This window comes from Elephantulus edwardii, unplaced genomic scaffold (genome assembly GCF_000299155.1).
Source record: "Elephantulus edwardii isolate Elephantulus edwardi_28Jun2011 unplaced genomic scaffold, EleEdw1.0 scaffold00002, whole genome shotgun sequence".
NCBI lineage: Eukaryota > Metazoa > Chordata > Mammalia > Macroscelidea > Macroscelididae > Elephantulus > Elephantulus edwardii.
This window is the reverse complement of record NW_006399752.1, coordinates 280679-293282: the sequence shown is the minus strand read 5'-3', so window position 1 is coordinate 293282 and position 12604 is coordinate 280679. Positions and strand designations below refer to the sequence as shown.

At 42.3% G+C, this 12604-nt stretch overlaps 1 pseudogene; it reads left to right on the top strand.

Annotated features, from left to right (window-relative positions):
* Positions 1-2018: 2018 nt before the first annotated feature.
* LOC102857846 lies at positions 2019-6126 on the top strand (annotated as a pseudogene).
* The last annotated feature ends 6478 nt before the right edge of the window (positions 6127-12604 follow it).

Below are 12604 nucleotides of genomic sequence, written 5' to 3'. Positions count from 1 at the left end.
CAATGAATGAATGGAAATCCAAAATCTCTGTAAATATTCATTAAAATTATTTAAGAAAAAATCCAGAACAAAACATTTGCAATTAAAAATTTAATTTTCATCATTGAAGTAGGGGAAATAAACAAACTATCTTTTATGGTACTTTTCTTAGAGAAGTGTTAAGACACTTTTGCTGTTGCTGGTGTCATGTGCCCTGGAATCTGAATTGACCCATCATTGCCTCTCCAGTTGGTTTTCAGAGATTGTATAATCACGTGTGATGAGATTAGCCATCTTTCTCCCTTGGAGCAGATGGTGGATTCACACTGCCTGCCTTTGGGTTAGCCTTGCAACTCTTTATCAATTCAGCCACCAGAACTCCCTGAGTGTTCTGGGGATGCTCAATATATAGCTTGTCACCAAAGCAATTTGAACAAAAAGTAAACAAACCAACCCATCTACCAAAAGTAGTATTATATATTGATAAGAGTTCTTCACAACATGAAAAGTTGTATCTTAGAAGAAAAACTGAGCCATTATGCCTGGATAAGATTTTTTATGAGCAAGACTAGGTATGCCCATCAGATAGAGCAGTAAATTTTGCACAACTGAGAACATCTTAGTAGGTGAAATGAAAGGTGAAAGGGAAAAGAAACCCTAAGGGATGGAATTTCTTTCCTATTGTTCAAATTGCTATATTTTGTATCCAAGAAAGGGTTGTGGGATGAAGTACTACATAACAGAATCTTTAAAAGATCAGCCAGGTGGACTTTAGAAATAAAACAAAACCATGGCCTAGAAACAAATGAGGGAGAGGACTGAATAAAAGAAATAAAAGATTAGGTATTATTGGTATGACAAGAGTCCAGAGTAAGCGTTGCATAGTAAAGTGGTCTGGGGGAAAGGGGACTGTATAACAATGAAAGAACTTTTTTCCAAAGAAAAAAGTGAACTAGGGGGAGGGGCAAGGAGGAAAATGTGGAACAATGAATGAATAGAAATCCAAGTTCTTTATTGAGATTTTATTGTAAGTTTATAAAGAAAGAAGTAAAACAAAAAGTCTAAAATGAGCAAACATGTGACACTAGGTGCTCTCACAAAAGATAGACTAGCAGGAATCTAAGCTACTGTGTATCTTTTACGAGAGATGATAACATGCACAAAGTATGAGAAAGTCTTCCCATACTGGCTTCTAAGGTGCATTCCAGCTATACTTATTCCAAGAAACACTGATTTATTTTACTATCAGACCATGATACATTCAATATTCTTTGCTAACACTAGAATTCCAAAACACCCATTCTTCTTCTGTCTTCTTGACTTATTATCTGGCTTTCTCATGCATTCGAGACTACTGAGAATGATGTCATAGCTTGGAGCATGTACCCCTTAGTCCTTAAAGTGATATCCTTGCCTTTGAATAATTTAAAATAGTCTTTTGTAGCAGATTTGCCCAATGCAGAGCATCATTGGATTTTTTGACTGCTGTTTCCAAGGACATTGACTGTGAATCCAAAGAAAATGAAATCCTTGAGAATGCCAAAAAAAAAAGAGAGAGAGAGATGATAACAACATGAAACTAATACATCAAAATCTAAAATTTGCACCCAGATTACTATAGAATATTGATCTAGGGAACTAAGAAGGTAAAAAGAAAAGTCAAAAGAACCTGCTTATATGATATGGGGAATTAGGAAGTAAGATGAAAGTGAAAAGAAATAGAAACATAGAAAAATAATAAAGATAGAAAATAATAAAAAGTAGAAAAACCCCAAATGTACCTATTTACATACACCCCCATACACTAACATTCCGGTTTACACATACTTAATAACACATTCCTAGCTAGATATTTGTTAAGACAGAATCAAAACTGTAAGAAACATCAAGGGCCTGATATTAAAAGGTGGTGTCTTGATATCTAAGAGATATTGCCTTAGAAACTCAGAACTAAAGTATCTTTCAAAGAAACAAAACTAGATGAAGCTGGTTCACATGCAAGTGCAGTAAGGAGTTACCTGATCCTGCAGTGGCCGAAGATGGTGATTCAAAGAAGGGAGCAGGAATACAGCCAGAAGTGTATACAGTGTGACCTACACACGTGCCGACAGCCCGTAATGAATCATGCTACCTCTTCCCAGACTCCATTGCATCCAGTTCCATCTTTACATTGTGTGCTGAGGCAGAGGAGGGAGAATTGCAGCCATCTAAACCAAAGCTGTGCAAACATCACCCCTCCCCAGAAGAAAAAGCCCTAGAAAGAACAGCCCTTGTTGTTCTGGGAGACATGCTTCTGTTCCTCCAGGCCCTGCTTGTTCTCCTCCTGCAGGACTTTCTTATTCTCGTATAAATATATACCTTTCTTTTTGTCTCGTAAATCTGTATCTTTCCTTCTGCAAAGTTGTCTGACTTTGTGGTCCTTATTTAGACCCACAATGGGGCAACAGTATACCGACTAACTGGCAGCACACTTAAGCACAAGTAAACAAGCATGGCACATAAAATCTGTGGTTTTAGTTAAAAGATTTTTTTCTTTGCTACACTTGATATTCCTCCTTTTCAATGTACTGGGTTGTTTCGGTTGGATGTAACTGCCCACAGGTCAAAGGACAGAGGTGTGAGTTACATGTTTGTTCTGGAGCCCTGGCACCTCAGGCCATTGCAGCAGTGACTAAGAGGAGGTTAAGGAGGAAGACTGTGGAGCTGACAGCATTTACAGGTAGAAAAGCTGGTCAGTATTGGGACAGGGCCTAGCTGTGTCTCCCTGGGCCACTGTTGTGGCCTCTGCTGCTACTGTTGCTTCTGTCGCTGCTCCAGCCCTGGGTGGCCAAGGCCTTGGGAGGGAGCCCAGATGCAGCTCAGGACAAAGAATGTGACTGGCCTTGTGTCAATAAGGATTGTTGTGACCCTGGCACTGGCCAGTGTGCTTGCCTCATGGGCTGGGTGGATGAGCAGTGCCAGAACTGTGGAGGCCTCTTCAGCCTAACTGGGTCTTCAGGCTTTGTGACAGACGGACCTGGAAATTATAAACATAAAGTGCATGTGGCTCCTCAAAGGACAGCCAAACAATGAGTCAGCCATTTTGCTACAGAATGAAGTTGGGACCATTTGTACATTTATGAAGGGGACTCGGTTTACGCACCCTTAGTTGCTCCCTTCAGTGGCCTCATTGTTCCCAAGATAGAAGGTAATGAGACTGTCACATCAGGTATGCCCTGCTACTTTTTTAAAGTGACAGTGCTTATAATCTAATGGGATTGAATGTCACTCAGTTTTGACCTGTGTCCAAATAATTGCTCAGCTGAGGAGAATGTGAGATCAATAACAACATGATTCACTGCGAATGTTCTGAAAGTTGGACAGGCAAAGCACGTGACATTCCTTCCTGTGAAAATAACTGGGTTTCCTCATTGGGGCATCTGCAGTTCAAGTCACGCCAGAGAGTTCTCCTGCTTTCCGGAGTGGCAGGGGCCTGGATAGTCAATACCTGTACTTGTAACCAGCCATTTTGGACTTGAGAAGAATAATCTGAAGGTCCACAGAGCATCCCACAACGCTGTGGTCATTGGAAATATAATGCAGATTGTCGGAGGGTATGTGTTCAGACACTCAGATTACAACATGGTTTTAGCCTATGACCTTGATTCTAAGGCGTGGCTTGTGAACTAAGAGGTTACTAGATGCGGCCATTCTTTGGCACGATACAAGGATCACATTTATATGTTTGGAGAAAAAATGGATTCAACAGAGACTGTGAGCAATGAGTTCAGAGTATTTCATAGTCATACACCCAGGAAGCCTTTGTGCAAGGGGCTACAGTTAAGCAATACTTATGACCCCAGGACCAGGGCCCTATAATGCTTTCAGTGGTGAGAATTACAGGCTTGCAATGATCTCTACAGATATGAGGTGCACAGCCAGGTGTAGACCATTCTTAAGAACAGCAGATTTGGCCATTCAGCGGTCTCACACAACAATGTGTTTGGTGGTTTTAACTGTCTCCTCCTCAGTGACATCCTAGCATTCACTTCAGAAAGGTGTGAGGCCTATCCAAGTGAAGCTGCTTATCTGGAAGCAGGGCCTGGCATCTCAGGGGGACACAGGGTCATCTCAGTGTATCTCCTAGGAGTTGGCAATTAGAGCACAGGAAGAAAAGTTAAAATCACCATGTTTCTCCCAAATGACTCTTGACCATGACAGATGTGACCAGCACACAAATGGTTACAGCTGCACAGCCAACACCAAAGATTGCAGTTGGTACAATGGCCACTGTGTCTCCAAAGACCACAGCTGCACAGAGGGCCAGATCTCCACTTGCAGGGATGAGAATTGCCCTAAGGATAACTACATGCATCACTGCAACAAGACCAACTGCAGAAGCTGTGCCCTGGATCAAAACTGTCAGTGTGATTTCCGGAACCAGAAGTGCTTTACCCTCACCAAAAAGATCCGTGGAACTGGCTGGCATCTAGTTGAAAACTCATATTTGAAAATTACTACTGCCAAAGCGACTTATGACAATGCTAAATTGTCCTTTATCTCCATGATGGATTTTTTGGCTACTCTTACAACCCATAAGAAGGTGGAGTTTGTCCTCAAGCAGCTGCGAATAATGCAGTCATTGCAGAGGATGTCCAAGCTCACCTTGACCCTTTGGGTTGGCTTATGAAAAATCAATGCATCCCACTAGTTTTGGGACGATAAGTCCCCATTTACAAATAGTTGACTGCAATGGAAGCCATCTGAGTCTAGTGATGCTAGGTTCTGTGTGGTATTGTCAGAACTCAGCCTTCAGGGTGTGAAGGCTGCAACCTACCCAAGCGCACTCTCTGGCCATGTCTGTGAAAGGCTTCTGCTCTACAATGCCAAACAAGAAGACATGTGCCCTGAGAATGGCGTGTGGAGAGTTCAGCAGGGGCAGCAGTATGTATGTGATGCAGCAACATGAAGCAGTGTGTGGACTCCAATGCCTACTTGACCTCTTTCCCTTTCTGCCAGTGTATGGAGTGGTCCACCATGAATAGCTGCCCTCCCTGAGGACTGTTCAGGTCATTCTACCTGTAGTCACTGTTTGGAGCAACCAGGCTGTGGCTGGTGAACTGATCCCAGCAATACTGGTAAAGGGAAGTGCAGGGGGGGGGGGGCTCCTATAAAGGACCAGTGAAGATGCCTTCACAGACCCCTACAGGAAATTCCTACCCACACCCACTCCTCAGTTCTAGTGTGTGTCCAGAGAACAGCAGATACCACTGGTCTTTTGTATTATGGTCCATTCACACAATGGAATACTATGCAGCACACAGGAGAAATAACTTTGTAAATTATTACCTAAATTGGGAGGGACTGGAGAGCATTATGCTGAGTGAACTAACTCAGTCCCACAAGGATAAATATTGTATAAGACCATTATTGTAGAATTAGTATGAAGATCCAAGAGGGGTGGGAGAGGCTGGAAGCAGAAGGATGTGGATGTGCAGGGGGATGAGGGGACTAATCATTGGGTTGTACAATTTGTTGGATGGGGGTGGGGGCAGGGAAATGGAAAGAATTTGTTCAAATTTGTATTAGAATTTTGTAAATAAACTATTAAAAAAATACCAAGTGGTCTTTTGTTCATTGTCCAGCTTGCCAAAGCAATGGCCATAGCCAATGCATCAATCAGAGTATCTGTGAGAAGTGTGAAAACCCAATCCGAGGAGAACTCTGTGAGACCTGAACACTGTGCTTCTATGGTGATAGAGGCCGTTCTATTGCAATGGACACACATCACTGTGACACCACCATGGGATCGTGCTTCTGTAACACCAAGGGTATCAAGGGGGACAAATGCCAGTTTTCTGATGTAGAAAATCGATACCAGGGGAACCCTCTTGTAGGCACATGCTGTTATTCTCTCCTTACTGACTATCAGTTCACCTTTAGCTTATCCCAGAAAGAGGGCTACTATTGTACAGCCTTCGGCTTTGTGGCTACACCTGATGACCAAAACAGGGATATGGACGTTTTCCTTAGTGCCCCCAAAACCCTCAACCCAACATCACTTGGGCTGTTAGCTTCTTAGTGGAGACTCAGGCTGTAGAAGAAATAAGGGTGGCTTCAAAAGCTAACATTAATGAATTCAAAGACAGATCCTCAAAGGAGAAGTAAGAACCCAGATATTGCATTAATTTTTTATCAGTGATTTCACCTACCCATCAAAATTCAGATAGCTTGTGCGGGACACTAGAGAATCCTGGAACTTAGAACTTAAAACAGGCATAAACTAAAAAAGAGCTTCAAGACAAGCTCATTTCCTCAACTAGAATGAAAGGATGGCCTAACAGAAGAGAAATTTTTGGCAATCTAGGAACATGTAAACTAATGCATAAAAATCACCTGGGAAACTTAATGGCATTTAACAACAACAACAATCATTAATGGTAAAAATGACTAGAAGGAATAGTGGTGAACTGCCTCAATTTGATAAAGGACATTTACAAAATCCTACTGTTTACATTACAATTAATGGTAAAAGACTGAGTGTGTTCCCCTAATATCAGAAACAAGGCCAGGATGTCTGCTCTCACCACTCTTAAGATAGTAGTGGAAGATTTAGACAGCACTATAAAGCAAGAAAAGAAATAGATTAGAAGAGAAGGAAGAAAACCTTTCTATTTATACAAGGTTATCTATATTTGGAGTGAGGAGACTGCCTATCTTTCTCCTGAAAAGCAACTGATGAATTTGAACTGCTTACCTTTGGGTTACCAGTACACCTCCTTAACCACTAGGCCACCACAACAACATTTATAATGTATCTAAAGAAAAATCAATCACTTACTTATAGCACAATTTATACAAGATCCATCTACTGATAAAATAAATCAAGTTATGTTAACAGATTAGAAGAATCATTAAAGCAAATTCTCCTCTAGTGAACCTATAGATTTAATGTCGTATCTGAAAACTTCACAGACCTATTTTTACTTGCTTCCACTCACGCTCCTTTTTTTCTTAGTTTTTGTAAACTGAAGACTCCTGTATTTTGGAGCACTTTGGCGTCCTAGCTAATGTAGAAGTCTCTGTATAGACATACCACATTGATCCTCTGCACATTGATCTAGGAAATCAAGAAAGTAAAAAAAGAAAAAGAAACAGCTTAAACTATCTAGAAATTAGGGAATCAGGAAAGTAAGAAGAAAAAGCAAAAGAATCATTCTACATAATCTAAGGAATTAAGAAAGTCAGAGGGGAAAAACAACCCCCCAAAAAACCCAACCAAAAACATCCATGCACTCTAGCATTCTGGTATAGTGGTAGGAAGCTGAGCTTCAAACATACATCGTTTGAATCCACCAGCTGCTCTATAGGACAGACACGTGCAATCTCCTCCCCTTTGATTTACTACGTCTTGAAAACTGCTGGAGGGTCAGCTTGGAATCATTTCCAACCCGATAGCACGCGACCACAACAAGAAGCATTTGTTGAAACATAAACAAATTTATATTATATTGTCTTGGAAATTCAGAACTAGGGGTTTGTACTACCCACCCACCCCGCCCCTGAAAACAAATAAGACTGAATTCACCTAGGTCACACAGGTATACATCATAGAGTTACCTGACCACACAGTTACCTAAGATGGGGATTCAACAAGAGAGAAAGACTCAAATCAGAGGCCAGAAAGAACTATGTATGCCCAGACATTGATGAGCCTTCCCACCAGTTGCCAGACTCCCTTATACCTGATTCCATCTTGAAGTGTCCATACCCAAAGGAGAGAGTTGCAGCCATCTGAGCAAAGCTGTGCAAGCATCACACCTCCCTTTCCTCTTGGAAAACACCTCTCCCTGTGAGAAACAGTCCTAGAAAGGCTCTGAGCATTTGTTGTTCAGATACATACATACATTCCTCCAGGCCCTATAGGTTCTCCTTCTGCAGGTTTTTCCTAAAAAGACACCTTTCTTTATCTTTATTGCCTGTAAAATTGTTTGACTTTCTAGTCATTATTTAGACCCCAGCAACAAAATTCAGTTGACATAGATTTTATTTTTTTTGTTTCCTACATTAAGTACAGTGATCAAGCTGTCCCCAGCGTGGAAACTGAATCTTATAGTTACTTGTCTTCCCAAGTTCCCTGCTTTCTTTTCACTTTTGGTCTCTATTGATGCTTTCTCTACATACTTAACGGTCGTGCATGTTTTTAAAAGTTTGTCATATTTTAGCCAGCTTTTTAGTTGCCTGTTTACTCTACATGGTAGACTTTGAAGAAAAATTACTTGAGGAAGGAATGGTAGTCAAACAAAAGTAATTTCTCACACACTTCTCGACTACATCTCTGCTCCAAACCTATCCCTAGCGTTGTTGTTGTTATTGTTATGTGCAATTGAGTCGCTTGCGACTCATAGCGACCCTATGTACAACAGCCCTAAACTCTGCTCTGTCCTGTGCCAATCGCACTGTCTCTGACACTCCCATCCCGATCATCCCAGTCACAGAATCAATCTACCTTCTAGAGGGTCTTCCCCTCCCGAGCTGTCCCTTCACCCTCCCAAGCAGATGTCCTTCTCCAAGGACCGGTCTCTCCTCACAACATGTCCAAAGTATGTTAGACGGAGCCTCAGAATCCTTGCCTCAAAGGAGCCACCTGGTTTAACCCTTTCCAGGACGCATCTGTTTGTTTTCCTAGCAGTCCATGGTATTCTCAATACTCTTCTCCAGCACCACATCTCAAAGGCATCAATTCTCCTTCTATCCTCCTTGGTCATTGTCCAGCTCTCTGATGCATAACAAGTGATTGCAAAGACCATGGCCTATATCAAATGCACCTTAGTCTCCAGAGAGACACCATTGCTCTTCAGTACTTTGGAGAGGTCCCTAACAGCAGACTTTCCCATGGCAATGCGCCTTTTAATTTCCTGGCTGCTGGTGCCAAGACTGTTGACTGTGGAGCCAAGCAAACTAAAGCTGTGTACAATCTCAATCTCTTCACCATCCATCCTGATGCTGCCAATTGGGCCAGTGGTGAGAATATTTGTTTTCTTGACATTAAGCCTCAGTCCATATTGCAGGCTGCAGTCCTTGACCCTCTGCAGCAGGTGCTTCAGGTCCTCTTCAGTTTCAGGAAGCAGGGTGGTGTCATCTGCATAACGCAGATTGTTGATAAACCGTCCACCAATCTTGACCCCACATATCTCCTCATAGAGCCCAGCATCCCAAAAGGTATGGAGATAGGATGCACCCCTGGTGTAAACCCTTCCCAATTTTGAACCATGCAGTGTTCCCTTGCTCTGTTCTGACAACTGCCTCCTGGTCCAAGTATAGGTTTCACATTAGTACGATCAAGTGTTTTGGGATTCCCATTCTTCTCAGAGTCAGCCACAGTTTGTTATGATCCACACAGTCAAATGCCTTTGCATAGTCAATGAAACACAGATAGACATTCCTCTGGTATTCCCTGCTTTCAGCTAAGATCCATGTAACATCAGCTACAATATCCCTAGTACCACAACCCCTTCTAAACCCAGCCTGGACTTCTGGTAGTCCTCTGTTGATGTGCTGTTCCAGTCGTTTTTGGATAATCTTCAGTAAAATCTTGCTTGCATGTGAAATCAGTGAGTTTGTTCTATAGTTTCCACACTCTCTTGGGTCACCTTTCTTTGGGATAGGAACAAATATAGATCTCTTCCAGTCAGTTGGCCAAGTGGTTGATCTCCAGATTTTTTGGCACAACTTGGTGAGCACATCCAGGGCAGCATCTGTTAGCTGAAATATGTCAATTGGTATACCATCTATTCCTGGGGCCTTATTTTTTGCCATTTCCCTCAAAGCAACCTGAGCTTCTTCTTTCATCACCATAGGCTCTTGCTCATATGTTGTTTCATGAAATTCTTCTGTGTCTGCCAATTTCTTTCGATACAGTGACTCAGTATATTCTTTCCATCTTCTTTTAATACTTTCTGGATCATTTAACATTCTGCCGAAAGCATCCTTGATTATAGCAACTCGAGGTTTGAATTTGTTCTTCAGTTCCGTGAGCTTAACAAATGCTGAGTGAGTTTGGCCCTTTTGATTTTTTTACTCCAACTCCTTGCATATTTCATTGTAATATTTTGCTTTTTCATCCCGTGCTGCCTTTTGAAATCTTCTATTCAACTCTTTAGTATCTTGAATTCTTCCCTGTGCTTTGGCTTCTCTACGTTCCAGTGCAATTTTCACAGTCTCTTCTGACAACCATTTTGGTCTTTGCTTCCTCTTCTGTCTTTGCAATGACTGTTTGCACTCTTCCTGGATGATACCCTTGACATCGTCCCACAACTCATCTGGTCTTCGCTCATTAGTGTTCAAGGCCTCAAACCTGTTCCTGAGATGGTTCTGAAATTCAGGTGGGTAAGACTGAAGATGCCAAAACCGCGCGGCATTTGTTCCGCAGGCTGCACAGAGAGGGTGTAGGGAGCCTGACTGGCAGAAAGCTGGGCATCTATAGGGTCTATCACACTCTCTGCCCATCTTCCCAGGTAACAGTGAAGATGCCAAAACCCCACGGCATTTGTTCTGGGCTGCAGCCCTCGGGCCAAGAAAAACCTATCTATACACCAGTTCTACAGGATGCATCACCTTTGCTCAGGAAACATTACAACTAAACTTCAGAGACATTGGTCCCAACATAAGGAACTAAGAGCAGCTGATGTGTTTGGAATCACAGAAGCCAACGAAGCTTCATATATAAACTATTAGACCAGGGACAGGTCAATGGGAGATAGATGTGAAGGGAGTGGGTAGAAGTGGATGGGTATCCTAGTGGATGGTGGAGCAGGGAAATAAGTGGGTAAAGACACGTATGCCAAAGACAGGGACAACACTGACAATAATGGTTAGCTCCACAATAAGGGTTATACCTTTAACTTGCTGGCCTGTCTGATACTTCTTCTCTAAATCTGAACATTCACATTAAGACAGACTAGGAAGAAGGATTGGCCATCCACTTCTGAAATAGCAGGCCTCTGAAAATCCTATGTACAACAGAACACATGTAGATAATAGGAAGGGCAACTGAGGTTGAGCTTTCAAGTATGGAAATACAAAGGAAAAGGAACAGTTGTAAGCAGCCACTAGTGTTTGGGACATGGAATGTGAGAACCATGAATGTAGGAAAATTAGATATTGTTAAGGAAGAAATGGAACGCATAAATGTTGACATACTAAGCATTGGTGAGATGAGATGGACTGGCATGGGGCATTTTGAGTCGGATGATCCCTAGTGTAGTAACTGCCTTTTCCTTTTTAATTACTGATACTATTGATATGAACAGTAGAGAAATATTACACCTGTCATTATAGATTTAATTGTGTGACCCCCAAAACACATGTTGCAATCCTAACCTCTGATGCTTAGTACACTGACGATTCCACTTGGTAATAGGCTGTCTTTATTGGGTAAATGAAAATAGCGGAGGGTACATATTGAGTCGATCTCTTCTGATATAGAAAAGAGATGAAACAGATAGAGATGAGGAAAGACAGATGCCAAGATGCACAGAGATCGCCAAGGAACATTGAAACAGCCCAAATGTTCAACCACAATCAAACCGATTGAGAATCTGTGGTACATTCACCTGATGAAATACTACACTGCATTCAGCAGCAACAATTCTGAAAATTACTATGTAACTTGAGAGAGACTGGAGAGCATTGTGCTGAGTGAATTAATTCAGTCTCATAAGAAAATAGAATGCGGAGGAACTGAGGAGACAAGAACCTTCTTTGAGAACTGACAGAACACATTCCTATAGTGATAGTACTCTAAATTGAGACTTAATGCTGTAAGAAAAACAAGGATAGTCTCTTTCCCTTTCATTTATAGCCTTGGAAACACAATGGAGTGTCAGCTATGAGTTGATTCTGACTTGATGGCAAAGGGGGGGAGAGAGAAAAAAGAGAAGAGAAGGGAAGGGAAGGGAAGGGAAGGGAAGGGAAGGGAAGGGGGAAGGGGGAAGGGGGAAGGGGGAAGGGGAAGAGGAAGGCGAGGGGTGGGGGAGGGGAGGGGAAAGGGAGAGGGAGAAAGGGTGGGAGAAGGGGAAAGGAGAGAAAGGAAAGAGGGGAGAGGGTGAGCGAGAGAGAAGGAGAGGGGAGGGGAGGGAAGAGGAGAAGAGGAGAAAGGGGAGGGGAGGAGAGGGGAGAGACAATGTAAGACAATAACCTCCTTTTTGTTAAAAAAGAAAGAAAATCACCCCCAAAATGTAGGACCTTAAATCAACAACCATTTCTTTGATTCGTATGATTTGGTTCGGGCTCAACTGGTTGCTTATTCTCTATCTTCAGCTGACCCAGATGGTTTGGGGTTGATCAAGGAGGTCCTGTAAGGTATACTTCTTCTGCTGGCATGTGATGTGTACTTCTTTACATGGGTAAACTCCCGTGTTTGCCTGTGTAAAGATCTTGTTAAGCCTCTACTGAGAGAACAAACAAAGCTCTTCTTGGAGGAAGTGCCATCAGGGTACTCCTTGGGGACGAGGATGGTGAAACTTTGTCTCACATTCTTTGAACCTGTTGCCAAAATGTGCCAGTCCTCATTGGGGTGGGGGTAAGACTGAGGAAAACTGCATGAAATATGTTTACGGCATTGAAGTCTATGGGGGAGAGAATA